The sequence below is a fragment of the Rana temporaria genome, chromosome 2 (assembly GCF_905171775.1).
Source record: "Rana temporaria chromosome 2, aRanTem1.1, whole genome shotgun sequence".
Lineage (NCBI taxonomy): Eukaryota > Metazoa > Chordata > Amphibia > Anura > Ranidae > Rana > Rana temporaria.
Window position 1 is genome coordinate 352,701,238 of NC_053490.1, and position 15,234 is coordinate 352,716,471.

General features: G+C 44.1%; 1 protein-coding gene across 1 annotated transcript in view; it reads right to left on the reverse strand.

Moving 5' to 3' along the window:
- REN (renin) overlaps positions 1-15,234 on the reverse strand; it is a 1,297,145-nt gene that overhangs the window by 600,315 nt on the left and 681,596 nt on the right. The window lies entirely within an intron of this gene.

Consider the following 15,234-nt stretch of genomic DNA (forward strand, 5'->3'; position numbering starts at 1 on the left):
GTGTACGACGAATTGATAGCCGCCCCTAGTGATGTATGTCACGGAGGTCCCCCTGAGCTTAGCCCCTGTTTGTTGCCGCCCATGTGAGCTGGTTCACAACGCACGGGTTACCGCCCACGATGGGCGGCATCCTCAGTGTCTCTTCGTCCAATTAGGAGCTCCCTGTCACTGGCGAGTCATGTGACTGAGTGTGGTCACGTGACGAATGGAGGATGCTGCGGTTTATGGAAATCTTGTTGTGTTCCTCATCTCAGCTTCACTGCTTGGCATCGCTCTATAAGTAGGTACATATTGTTTACCTGTAATCTTATCAATCCCCTATATGTATTGTATGGAGATTGTGCTCTAGAGCTGCTGCGATCTTCACTTATCTAAGGGCTGCATGTGTACATTAGACCATTGGTGTCTGTTTACAGTTTATGATACTTTCTGGTGGTCAATCTGTTTGTGTATATATCATAGCTGTATACGTTTTCGCTTTTTTGTTTTTGTTTTCAAACACCTTCAGATGGGTGTTTCCCCACCTTGGGGGGCGGGGTTTTTTCTAATTGGCCTAATTAGGTCCTGGTGCTATATATTGAATCCTGATATTGTAGCACCTTATCCGCTGAAGAAGTCCTGTACCTTGGGACGATATGCGTGCGGGGGGCTTTCATTTGATGTCAGGACAGCCACTGTTGGAAACGTTTTTTATGTGTATTGTGTGACTATTTATAGGAATGTAAAATGGCTTCTAAAGACACGTTGTTTTAACTTGCCTCTGTAATGGCTTCTAAGGACACGTTGCCTTAACTAGCCTAATTCTATTGTTTGTGTTACTTTTTTAAATCAACCTTTGCTAAGAATTGTAAAGAGGCACTGGATTGGCAAATAAAGCTGTTTGCGTCATGAGCCACCAGTGGTCTTTTAGCCAATAATATCCTTCCTGTTGACCCTATAAAGGTCGTCACACACCTTGTGTCTGCATGGGACTTTTGCTTTTTCACTTAGCATGTAGATTCCATCCAGTTATACCGGTGCAACTGAAATAAAGTTATCTTGCTTCTGGAACACTTGAAGTTTGACTGATCACAGGGGAAGAATTATCCTATCATTTTGGTCCTTCGAGCCGCAACCAATGGGTGAAGCCCGGGTCCAATGGTTCTGATCGATCAGAAATCGGTGAGTATCGGATCTCAAAACTCACTGAGAAAATAAGTCCCCCCACTTAACATTAGTGGTCAAATAGGGGCCGATTGCTACCGGGACCCGGGTCCAACCATCTGGTTCCGAACCTGCCGTGATCCAGTCCTTCTAGTGTGTTCAGGAGGTAAGATACTTTAAATTACATTTTTTTTTCTCTCTCTAAGTCTATTTTTTTTTCTCTTTTTCCTCTGCTTGATTCTGGTTATGAGTTATAGAACAGACATTGGGACTGATTGTATGACATCTTAATAGTCCGCTGATGAGTTGTGATAACAGACATTGAGACTGATTGTATGACATCTTAATAGTCCACTGTAAAACAGGCATTTGGGGAGTTGCCTGAGGTAAAAATGGACGTCACCTGCTGTCCGGGACAGATAAAAAAAAGATTTGAAGGGTATACCGAATGTCGTAGGTTGCGGACCCGACAATTTAAGCGCTAAAAGTAGCTGAGTTATCTAAATAGATTGCGAGGCCTACTGTTTTCTTGGTGATCACTTTTTCTCCTTTTATCTCTTTCAAATGGTTAACCTTGCTAACTTTACCTTTTGTTTGAACAACAGTACTGCTGCACACACAGGTTTTAACAATTTTTTGTTTTTCCCCATAGTGTGGGGTGTTTTGATATTTTTGATTTTCCTGTATTCTTATTGTTATCGTGGCCTAAGGATTGCTACCCCAGTATTTTACAAATTATTGGAAACCCCAATTAATGCTAACAGGGACATTTTCTGTTATATGTTTTATGTGTTTGCAATCTTGTGGTTAAACATTGACCTCACCCCCCCCCCTTTTGGACATTTGTATTGTTAAGGACTTGTGCGCCTAGACTTGAGACTAGGTCATTTTTTTTCTCTTCTTTTTTGTTTGTTTTGTTTGTTTGTTTTTTTGTCTGTGTTTGTTTTAAACAAACTGTGCTTCTCAAAAAAAAAAAGGGGGGGAAATGGTATAGGAAATATATGTGTGCATAGGTTTCCTGTTTGGGGAATTTAGACTTTGTTGTTTTATATAGATTGTAACGGTCACCACCGTTTACGACCTTCCATCCACGACAACAGCTCATCTGACACACAGACAGACCAGCAGGCCTCCCATTTTCCCAGAATCAAGATGAGACACGCAGCTCTGTACTTGTTCCAAATGTAATGATACTTTAATGATTTCTCTCAGTCTTTTTATATAGTACAACAGGTCACAGAATTTACAGGAACAATCAAACTGTCCCCCCCCCCCCAATCACACACTAAGGCTAATTACTAAACATTCCTCAATTACTAACAACAAAAGCCTTCACCCACTCCGTCTCCGCATACCTCTTGACACCTCTGAGCATCAATAGATTGTAGACAGGGTTATCACACATAAGCAGTCTTTAGTATGCATAATTAGAGTTCTGGGAGCAGCCTGGGATTAACACAAGTCTCTGCTCTCAACTAGCAGGAGAGGGAGTTCCTGTGGGAGTGGATGGGACTGTGGTCTCCACTGACACACCCCCAGAAAATGGTGCGTCACCGAGACAGGAGGATGTCGGCTTGGCTTTGCAAGCATCGGGGGATTTTCACCTACCAGTGGATGGGACTTCAGTCTCCACTGGTATACCCCAGGGATGGGGGCCAGTTGGCCCAGATCCCCAGCAGCATGATGAACTGAGCCCAGTCACCCTGTCTTCTCTCCAGCGGCTGAAAGGACTCCAGGGAGAAGGGCCAGTCCAGGCCTCTCCCCAGCGGCAGGCAGATTCTCTGAGAGAGACAGAGGTTGGCTGGGTGAGTAATGCTCTGTTTGGAGCAATTTATTTGGGGTACGGTATGGATACCAGCATTGGAGGACTGGTACTACTGACTAACTTCGAAGTCAACCCGTTTGGGGTCTCCTCCTGTGTCAGTCTCCCACCGAAAGGGGAGAGATGTAACGGAATGACCCGTGACACCCAAAGACTTTGTGAGGATGGGGGATACTCCTATGTCAGCGTCACTGATAACTCTTGGGTCTGAGTCCACTCTGTGCCCTTTGGGCATGGAGTGGCAAGTGAATCGTAATTCATGGATTACATGAGATTTGACATCACGGACAGTTCATATTGCAGGATCTTGAGAGACTACAAGATGTTGGTTAATTGTGACCCCAACCAGTCAATATTCTATGACTCATTTCTATGATTAGTCTAGTGACATGCTAATTGCATCAGGGCTTGGAGGACATTCCATTGTCCTTGTGTAAAGGTGTTGTAACGGACAGGTGTTAATCCCAGGTCTGCTCCCAGAACTCTAATTATGCATACTAAAGACTGCTTATGTGTGATAACCCTGTCTACAATCTATTGATGCTCAGAGGTGTCAAGAGGTATGCGGAGACGGAGTGGGTGAAGGCTTTTGTTGTTAGTAATTGAGGAATGTTTAGTAATTAGCCTTAGTGTGTGATTGGGGGGGGGGGGGGGGAGTTTGATTGTTCCTGTAAATTCTGTGACCTGTTGTACTATATAAAAAGACTGAGAGAAATCATTAAAGTATCATTACATTTGGAACAAGTACAGAGCTGCGTGTCTCGTCTTGATTCTGGGAAAATGGGAGGCCTGCTGGTCTGTCTGTGTGTCAGATGAGCTGTTGTCGTGGATGGAAGGTCGTAAACGGTGGTGACCGTTACATAGATTTTGGTGGGATTTGTATTCGAAACTCAACACTGAAGCAAAAGAACAGAACACCATGGGGAATAATTTCTGTAAAGGGATGTATTGTGTGTGTTGCTGTTGTGTTCCTAATGCACCATTAGAAGGTGATAAGAAATGAATGCATAGCAAAGACCCTAAATTTGTGAAATACTGGGCCATATTCTCAAAGAATTACGCCGGTGTATCAGCAGATACGCCAACGTAAGTCCGATTCTAAGGCAGTCCTATGTTTAAGTGTATTCTCAAACTGAGATACACTTAAACATGCCTAAGATACGACGGGCAGCGCCGTTGTATCTTAGGCTGCAATATCTACGCTGACCGCTAGGTGGCGTTTCCTTTGCGGTCAGCGTAGAATATGCAAATGACTAGTCATGCCGATTCTTTAACGTACGCTTGCCCGTCGTAGTGATTTTACGTCGTTTCCGGAAGCGATACGCGGCGTAAAGATAAACATGCCCCCTAGGGGGCGTACTCAATGTTAAGTATGGCCGTCGTTCCCGCGTCGAAATTTGAAAATTTAACGTCGTTTGCGTTCGTCGTCCGTGAATGGCGCTGGATGCCATTTACGTTACCGTCAAAACAAATGACATTTAGCGCAATGCACGTCGGGTAATTTACCCGACGGAGCATGCGCATTACAATCGGTGCGGGAGCGCGCCTAATTTAAATGATCCACGCCCCCTACCAGGATCATTTGAATTAGGAGTGCTTGCGCGGGTGGACTTTACGCCGCCGCAAGTTTACAGGTAAGTGGTTTGGGAATCAGGCACTTGCCAGTTAAACTTGTGGCGGAGTAACGTAAAGGACATACGTTACGCCGCCGGAGATCTATAAGAATATGGCCCACTGTTCTAAATGGGAAAGAAAATTTGGATTTAACAACAAGTTAACTGTAAAAGGTTGCCAGGATTTGGTGGATAAGCTGAAGTTGTTTGGACCCAAAGATCAGAGAAGGTGTGGGTTAGAAATGGCAGAGTGTTGGCTTGAGCATGCTTTTCCTAGTAGACAAAGAGGATGATTTCATTTGTAGCACCCAGAGACCACCTCCTTATAATGGTCCTCCCCCTCAGGTGCAAGCCACTACCCAGAGTACCCTCCCTCTGACATCCACCCCTGTCAGAGGAACCGCCTCTGAACAAGACCCTAACCATACTTCCTTAATCTCTCCAGATAGCAGTAAGATCTCGGAGCTGGACAGATCAATCCTTGAAACTTTAACTGATGCCATAGCCTAGAGATCAAGTAAACCTCCTATTAGGTATGGTGTAGATGATGGTGAAGTATACCCTTTGATAGAAGTCCCAAACCCCAGGGGAGGACAGGCTGACGGGTTGGGAGGACAGCATCCCCTGACAATGACTGTTTTCAGGCCATGGACTGAGAAGGACATACAAAGGGCTACAGAACACATAAAACATCCAAAATTAGGTCCAGCGGAATTTATTGAAAACATAGAGATTACGGAACAGTTACAAGTTGAACAGGTTGGAGGTAGAGAGAGCCCTGAGGAGAGTGCTGGGATAAGATTGGGCTTCCGTAAAGGGGGATTGGGACCCTTGCGGCCTAGCAGACGGACAGGGGCGAAGAGATCCATTACCTCCAGATAGCCCAGACTTTGGAAACAGGTTGACTGCATTACTGAATAGATGTCAGCTTAGATGGATTCAAAGGACTGATTGGCAGAAAATAAATATGACAGTACAAGAAGACAAGGAGAGTGTCAGTGACTACCTAAATAAACTACGAGAGGTTTTTAAAGTGTTCTCCGGGATCCCCGAAGCTGAGGATGTGAATAGTGCATATCAGCAACAGCTAAAAATAACTTTTGTAAATGGATTAAAACAGGATCATAAGGATTACATTGTTAAAAATATGGTTATTTACGGAACTGCATCAGTTCTAGATGTTTTACAATATGCTAAACATTCAGAGAAGTATCTGAAAACAATGGGAAACAAATTTGGAAGTAAAGGTTTTTGTGCAAAGTGTTGAAGGAGATGAGGATGTAGAGGAGTACACTGCCGAGGCGGAAACAGAGGAGTCCCATAGAAGGAAGCAGAGGAGGGTATTGCCTCTGTAATAGATACATTTTTACAAACAGGGGTGGTTATTCTGTGTCCTGACAGCCCCTGTAACACCCCTCTTTTCCCTGTTAAGAAGGCTCCGCCTTCCACAGGCTGGAGAATGGTACAGGATTTACAAGCTGTTAACCAGGCAGTTATACCAAAAGCTCCTGTGGTACCAGATCCATCCACACACACTATTGAATGATTTGGATCCAGGGAATGAATTCTTCTCTGTGATTGAAATCAGTAAAGTTTTTTTTAGCTTTCCAGTGCACCCCGACCATCAATTTTGGTTTGCCTTCACTTACCGGGGGAAAAGGTATACTTTCACCAGGTTTCCCCAGAGCTATTGTGAGTCCCCCACCATCTATTCACAGGCAATGTCCGCAAACTTGGCTCAATTTGTGCCCCTAGGGGGAAGCCAGCTCCTCCTCTATGAAGACACATTCTAGTGGCATCTCCCTCAGAGGAGGTTTGTAGGACTGATGCAATGGCTCTGTTGTATTTTCTCTATGATCAAGGGCATAAGGTAAATAACACTAAAACTCTAGTTGTGGCAACAGCAGGTCAAATACTTAGGGTATAATATCTCAAAAGAAGGTCGGCACCTGGATGAAGCGAGAATTCGAATCCTCCTACAGGTGTCGAGACCAAAAAAACAAATGATGTATTTTTTGGGCATGAGGAATTTTTGTAGGGTTTGGATCCCCGGGTATTCAATATTGACCGCCCCGTTGGTCCATGCCTTACATGGTAACCCCATGGCCCCACAGGATGCTATTAAATGGAGTGAGGAAACAGAGATAGCTTTTACTGACCTAAAACAAGTCCTTTCTAGTTCATCAGTGCTAGCCTTAACGGAATATGACAAACCTTTTTCAAACAAACAGTAGATTTAAGGGAAGGTCACATGACATCAGTACTTACACAGTCACATGGTGAGCGCCAGAAGCCAATTGCTTACTATTCTACAAAACTAGAGAGTGTAACTAGAGCATTTCCACCCTGTGTACAGGCAGTGGTATCTGCAGCCGAAGCAGTTAAGGCCTCAGCATCTATAGTGCTATATCACCCACTGACACTCAAAGTACCTCATGCAGTATCTGTTATTCTTTTACAAGAAAAGATATCACATTTGAGCCCAGCACGACACCTTTCCTGTATGACAATACTCTTGACACAACCTCACTTAACAATACAGAGGTGTACTACATTAAACCCATCCACACTACTACCACTTCCTACTGATGGCCATAAAAATAACTTTACTGCTGCCATCGCTTAAAAGGTACTGCCTCTAAGTGATTTGAAAGATGTACCTTTATCTAATCCTGACATGACGCTTTTTGTTCATGGCTCCAGTAGGAAAAATCCAGATGGCACAAATGCAACTGGATATGCAGTAGTGACACAGGATGAAATCTTGGAAGCTAGGCCTTTACCAAAACATTATTCAGCACAAGTAGCAGAACTTGTAGCACTGACAAGAGCCTGCATAATTACAAAAGGAAAATCTGTAACCATATACTCAGATAGTCAATATGCATTTTCAACTGTACATGTTTTTGCACAACAATGGAAAAACAGGGGGATGGGGACCTCTAGTGGTAAGCCAATTTCACACACGGACTTCATTCTAGAACTTCTAGATGCAATACAGTTACCAAAAGAGCTTGCAATATGCAAATGTCAAGCACACACAAAACATACAGACCCCATCTCGGAGGGAAATAAAAGAGCAGATGAAGCTGCTAAAATAGCGGCACAAGAAACACATCAAATAATGACAGAACTGAAAATCATAGAGATAGATCATACAGTCCTTACTGATATGCAGCAGAATGCTCCCCCCGAGGAGAAACAATATTGGAAAACAAAAGGTTGCACATTGATAGAGAACATTTAAACATCACCTGACAGAAAACAAGTATTGCCAAAATCCCTATTTAGGTATGCAGCAGTGTTGACACATGGAGTAACTCATGTGTCAAACAGGGGGATGACTGAGAAGTTAAGTAAGGTATGTACAGCCTATGGCTTCACAAACTACTCAAAAACTTTTTGTTCTCAATGCATTGGATTTTATTGAATTGGACAAATGTGGAAGGAATAAGGATTGCAGAGAGGTCTACCTGGACTCACCAGTCCCATTGCAAAAAGGTTTTACAGGCAGAGCAGGGTCAGTTGGCGGCAGAGCTCTGGTAAAGTCCGGCTACAAAGGGAGGTTCTGCACAAGGTGGGGCTTATCTCAAACCGGTGAAGAACTCCATTACCTTACCCCCAGGGCTCTGTAGCTGGTTAGGATGGAAGGGACAGTAATTATCTTGGGTCTACTGGTGACTCTAGGTGAGACGTCTATACGTGGAGGCAGAAACTGGAAAGAGAAGGAACCTCTAGAATGGGCAAGTACGGGGAAGGCCTTGAACTTAACCTTCATAGAAGGAGTAACTAGTACCATTTTAGTTGATTTTTGCCAAATGGTGGACTGTAGGGACTTAACTGAAGCAAGAAGGCTCCAATGGGCAGATAAATATGTTTGTTATATTCCAAGTGGAACTGACTGTTCAGTATGGAACCAGGTCCTGTGGACCACAGCACACCAAGATTGGGGGTACAACATTCTAGGCATAAAATGGTTTAAAAGAAAGACTCACCATAACAAAGGCGGACAATTCTCCCTGTACCCATGGCAGAGATTGCAATCAATTGCTGATAACATTAAAAGAACCTCAAAAAAATAAAAGGATCAACGGTTATATTCTATGGGAGCATGGGTGTCGGGAACAGATCCTTTAGGTACATTTTTCCTCGAGGTATTACCACCCAATAAAACCAAACAGGAAAAGGTATACACAGAAGAGAAAGAAGAAGGCCATACTAAGATAGAAGTTCTGAGTAACACTGTAAGATTTACTAACCTAACAGTAGAAGATGCCATAGCTTTGGAGACGGGTTACCAAGAAAGAAAATGAGTGGTTAGAATGGTTAAGGTACACAGTTAAAGCTCTAAAAAAAAAGGAAACTGTTTAGTTTGTGCTGGAGCTAGACCACATTTAGCAACAGTCCCTTTTCCTCTAGATTACAATACAGATCCAGAAGGTTTAAAATGTATGCTGCGGTTATATAATAAGAGTTATAAACCAGAAACAAATTCTACCGGTCACACATTGAGCTTGCTGTCTCCCCCAGTGCAGAGACCTCAGATACCTCAGTTTTACACTCCCGGGGAACAGTAGCGCGGTGGATCTTGGGTCACTACCTAATGACTGCTGTATGGAGAGGATTAACAAGGAACATGGTGACTGGGTGGAACATGACATTCAGAGAGCTGATGACTGGTGGATGTGTGGGGATAAGAAACTGCGAGCTAGGGTCCCGGCCAATACCCAAGGGGATTGTGCCATGGTCCAGCTGGTTATGCCCCTGAGAATCCTGTCAGAATACCCGTGGACTAAGAGTCACCAACGGTATCAAAGGGACACCTCTCCCAAAGGGTCATTTGACTCCCAGATCTACATAGATGAGATTAAAGTTCCTCGAGGGGTGCTGAATGAGTTTAAGGCCAAGGAGTCAGGTAACGGCTGGGTTTGAGTCTCTTTTCTGGTGGGTGACTATAAATAAAAATGTTGACTGGATTAACTATATATACTACAACCAACAAAAATTTGTAAACTATACCAGGGATGCTGTAAAAGGTCTAGCAGAACAGCTGGGCCCCACCTCTCTAATGGCATTTAGATATGATCTTGACTGAAAGAGGAGGGGTATGCAAAATGTTTGGTAGCATGTGTTGTACCTTTATCCCTAATAATACAGCTCCTGGAGGGACTAACTGCTCTATCGAATGAATTAGCAGAGAATTCAGGTATTAATGATCCATTCACAACCTGGCTTGAAGGATGGTTTGGTAAATGGACTGGACTCATCGCATCATGTTTGATCTCAATTGCTGTGGCTTTGGCCGTTCTGGTCACTTGCGGATGTTGCTGCATTCCCTGTGTTCGAGGACTTTCACAAAAAGTGATCGAAACTGCAATCTCAAGAACAATGTATCAAGCACTTCTTACCTTCGAGGAGACCTGTGTGGACGTTGAAGTTCAACTTAATGACATATAGTGCGAAAGTGCATAAAACACAGGGGGCCAGATTCATCAATAGATACGCTGGCGGATCTCCTGATCCGCCGTCGTATCTGTGAGACCCAACGGTCGGATCTGTGAGATCCGACGGTCGGAGCTATGCGACTGATTCATAAGAATCAGTTCCGCATAGATCTCCCTTAGATCCGACTGGTGTAAGTGACTTACACCAGTCGAATCTTAGGCTGTAATCTCCCGCCGGCCGCTAGGTGTCGTCGTTTTTTTTTACCCGTCGCATATGCAAATGAGGAAAACCGCCGATTCACGTCCGTACGCCAGCCTGTCGCTCGTTTTCTACGTCGTTTGCGTTCGGCTTTTTCCAGCGGATAGCTACCCCTGCTTCTATGAGGGGTAGCTAATGTTAAGTATGGCCGACGTTCCCGCGCCGAGTTTTAAATTTTTTACGTCGTTTGCGTAACGCGATCGGGAATACCGATGGCCGCAATCGACGTACCCGCCGCAAATAATGACATCCTAGCGACGTCATTTGGAGCATGCGCACTGGGCTTTTTCGCGGCGGCGCATGCGCAGTTAAATCAGCACGGGAACGCGCCTGATTTCAATTGTACACTCCCCCTAGCCGCGGAATTTGCATTCCGCCGGGGGGAGTTACGATCCAACGGTGCAGTTTGCGAGGTAAGTGCTTTATGAATCATGCACTTGCCTCGCTAAATTGCACCGGCGGATCGTAAACCAGGTAGATCTAGCGGATCTAAAGATCCGCTGAGCTACATGAATCCGGCCCAGGGACTCTCATCGAAATGTGTTGAGATAAAATAGCCACACAAGAGGAGGGAATGTTGGAAAAGTTTTTTTATGTGTATTGTGTGACTATTTATAGGAATGTAAAATGGCTTCTAAAGACACGTTGTTTTAACTTGCCTCTGTAATGGCTTCTAAGGACACGTTGCCTTAACTAGCCTAATTCTATTGTTTGTGTTACTTTTTTAAATCAACCTTTGCTAAGAATTGTAAAGAGGCACTGGATTGGCAAATAAAGCTGTTTGCGTCATGAGCCACCGGTGGTCTTTTAGCCAATAATATCCTTCCTGTTGACCCTATAAAGGTCGTCACACACCTTGTGTCTGCATGGGACTTTTGCTTTTTCACTTAGCATGTAGATTCCATCCAGTTATACCGGTGCAACTGAAATAAAGTTATCTTGCTTCTGGAACACTTGAAGTTTGACTGATCACAAGGGAAGAATTATCCTATCACCACCTACCTGGTCTTTTTACTGTTATATGCTCATGTTCCATGCACTAGGATATAGTGCTTTATTTGTGAGTACCCCATCTTTTTAATACATTTTATTGCGATTTTTGATCATACGGAGAGCACTATGTGTCTGCTTTATACTTTTTCATGCTACCATTCCACATGAGAGTATACCGGATGACCATCCATCACCTGGAGTCTTTTGGAGAAAAGGAGCATCTGAGGAGGCACCGCTAAAATCCTAAATCCCCCCTCAGTAGAGGGACAGCGCTTTTGACCTGCTGCTCACACACAGGTCCATTTGTTCAGGTGAGCGGCTTGCACTTCTATTTAAGGATACCTGTTTGCTGTGTTTTAAGGAGTTTACATCCGAACACCTCAGTGAGATCCCAGGAGTCAGTTTAACCCTTTTTTCACTCCGATTGATCATCTTTTTTGGACTTATTAATTTTACTTTATTATTTTGTGTTTGTAGTGCTGCACTCCTTTTTCTATGTACTCTGACTAAGGATTTATTGACCTCCAGTGTTCAGCAGCTTTTTTAAATTGTGTGTACCTTTGCGCAGTCTGCTCTTTCTATATATATATGCGATTTGACATGTCAAATCACATGCCAAATCGCACCAATGTGAACCTGGTTTTAATGTGAGCACTGAAAGCTGAAAATTGTACTGAGCAGGAAGGGGGTGAAAGAAAGTGTCTGGCAGGCAAGAGGTTAAATGATAAGGCTGAGGGAGAGACGGGTAGAGAGGAAGAGAGGGAAGAGGGGAGAGTCTGGTCACAGCTCACTCACTTGTACAGTCCCAGCAGAAGGCTCACTCTGGCTCAGTCACTCAGCATCTTCATGTTTAGGATGTGAGTGATATTGTGGCTGCCGACTTTAAAGTTTCCCGCCAGCATATCTCCTTCACAGTTCACACAGCACACGGGCTGCATCGAGTGTGGGTGGGCACAAGAGAGAGGGGCGGGAGGTGGCAGAGCTGATCGTTCTCCCATTAGTGGAGAGGAGGGGGAAGGCTGTGCTCTGGAGCACACTCTCAGCCTGTGACAGGTGCAGCCATCATTCCTGTCACAGGACCCTGTGCAGCTGCAGCACAGGAAAGAGATCATGGAGGGATCACTGCAAAGTCTGAAATTCAGCTTGTAATTCAGGATCCAGCCCTGTTAACCCCCTCCCATCGGAGCAGTAGCACTTGTCCGGGTCTGGAAACTGCACATGTGCAGTTCTGAGCTGGCCGCATAGTGGCCCTTTTACAGGGAATCAAAGCAGCCCAGGGGGAAATCTTCACTCTGCCACCTGGCCCAGTCCGCCCCTGGGAGCACAAGTAAATTGTGTGCCAAGCCACATATACCTTAGTAATGAATCCCCCTTAGAGACTCAGGACTTACCGAAACTAATAAGAAATGGGGGTAAAAAGCTGAAAGTAATGGGTCACTGTCATGCAAAATGTTCATACAAGGGATCTGAAAAGGTTTTACAATTGTTTGTGATAGAAACACAAGCCCCAGCCGTGCTAGGTCTCAGAACAAGTAAAGAGATTGGACTTGTGAAAATCATAATGACTGTGGATGGTGGGCAAAGAGGTCTCACAGAGGCTGACAATAAACGTGAGTACTGTGATCTATTCAAGGGCCTGGGGTGCCTCCCAGGTGTAAGCCGCATACGTATAAAAGAGGGTGCACAGCCTGTCATTCACGCCCCAAGGAGAATACCTCTAACTCTTGTGGATAAAGTCAGACAAGAACTCACTAGGATGGAAAATCTGGGAGTAGTAAAAAAGGTCACAGAACCATCGGAATGGGTCAGTTCTATGGTTGTGGTGGAGAAGAAGAACACAGGTGCAATTCGTATATGCATTGACCCACGTGAATTGAACAAAGTAATAATGAGAGAACACTACAAACTCCCCACCATAGAGGATATTGCGTACAATACAAGCTAGTATTCAGTGTACTAGACGCCCATTCGGGTTACTGGCAATTGCGTCTTGATGAAAACAGCAGTTACTTGACCACTTTTAACTCCCTTTTGGGTCGATGGCGCTTCACAAGGGTACCTTTCGGCATAGCATCTGCACGGAAAATATTTCAAAAGAAATCACACGAATTGATCGCTGGTCTACAAGGTGTTAAAGTAATAGTTGATGATTTGCTGGTCTATGGAAAGTATCAGATGGAACATGACAAAAACCTAACTGCTTTGCTAAATCGGTGTTGTGAGAAGAATCTTACACTCAATCCAAACAAAATGCTAATTGGGGTAGAAGAAGTTACATATTTTGGGCACCTACTAACCAAAGAGGGCTTAAAGCCTGATCCAAAGAAGATTACAGCAGTTCTTAACATGAAGGCCCCAACCTCCAGAAAGGAGCTGGAGACATCACTAGGTATTTTCAACTACCTATCCAAATTCTCTCAGGGCCTAGCTCCACAGATAGCACCGCTACGTACACTGCTACAGAAGGATGCTGTTTGGTGTTGAAATGCAAACATGGAAAAGACTTTCGACGAAGTGAAAAAAATGATCACTAAACATCCCGGGACAATACTGAAATATTTTGACATAAACTGGACACTGTACTTCAAGTGGATGCATCCCAGTTTGGGTTAGGTGCTGTACTGACTCAACAAGGACATCCTGTGGCATATGCTTCACAAGCACTGACCCCAATGCAAGACAATTATGCCCAAATTGAGAAATTGGCTATTGTGAATGTATGTGAGAAATTTCACCAGTACTTATATGGTTGCCCAGTAGTTGTGGAAATGGACCACAAGCCATTGATATCCTGTAGAAACACCTCCACGTCTGCAGCGGAGGGTTAGGAAATTACAGCAGTATGATCTCACAGTAAAGTATAAGCCTGGAAAGGAAATTCCAATGGCAGATACCCTGTCTAGGGTGTTTCTAGAACGACATGAAGCACGGGATGAACCTCAGTTGGAAGAACAGGTGCATACAGTACTAGCAAACATTCCAATATCGGATATACGGCTGGAGAAGATAAGACAAGAGACCAAACAGGATAAAGTCCTAGAAAAACTAACTTGTGTCATGTGCAATGGCTGGCCAGAAAAATTAAAGAAGCTGTGTCCTGAACTACAGGGATTTTGGCCTATGAAAGATGAGCTATACATTCATTCGGATATCATATTTATGGGTGACCGTATTCTGATTCCTAAGTACTGAAACAAATCCACCAGGGACATTTGGGCATCACTCTGTGTAAGCACAGAGCGCGGGAGCTGGTCTACTGGCCTAATTTGGACTTAGATATTGAGACACTTGTGAAGAAGTGTGAAACCTGCCAGACATTTCAAAAACACAATGCAAAAGAACCTCATACACTGTGGAATGCTTCTTCACGGGCATGGCAGAGACTGGCTACAGATATTTTTCATTTTGAGGACAACCATTACCTGATAGTAGTAGAATACTACAGCAAATACTTTGAGTTAGTGCAGCTGAGCAATTTAAAAGCATCAACAGTCATATGGGCTTTCAAAACAATACTTTCAAGGCATGGAGTGTGTGAAGAACTTGTGTCCGATAATGGCCCACAATTCTCGTGTTCTGAGTTCCAGTGCTTCCTGCGTGAATGGGGAATCAGGCACAAACCCACAAGCCCTTATTACCCACAGGCCAATGGTCTAGCAGAGAAGTATGTTGGCATAGCCAAATTCATATACCGAAAGCGTAATTATCAGGGCAGGATGTGTACCTAGGACTGGTAAACTATCGTGCAACACCTATTGAAGGTTTATGCTCACCTGAACAGCTGCTAATGGGTAGAACACTGAGGACAACAGTGCCTATTGCACCACAGAAATTGCAGCATCAGTCTATTCCACAGGATCGAGTAACAGCTCAGAGGATCATAAACATGAAAAGGCAAAAACTGTATTTTGATAAATCTACAAAATCCCTTCATCCACTCTCTGCTGGGCAAGCTGTGTG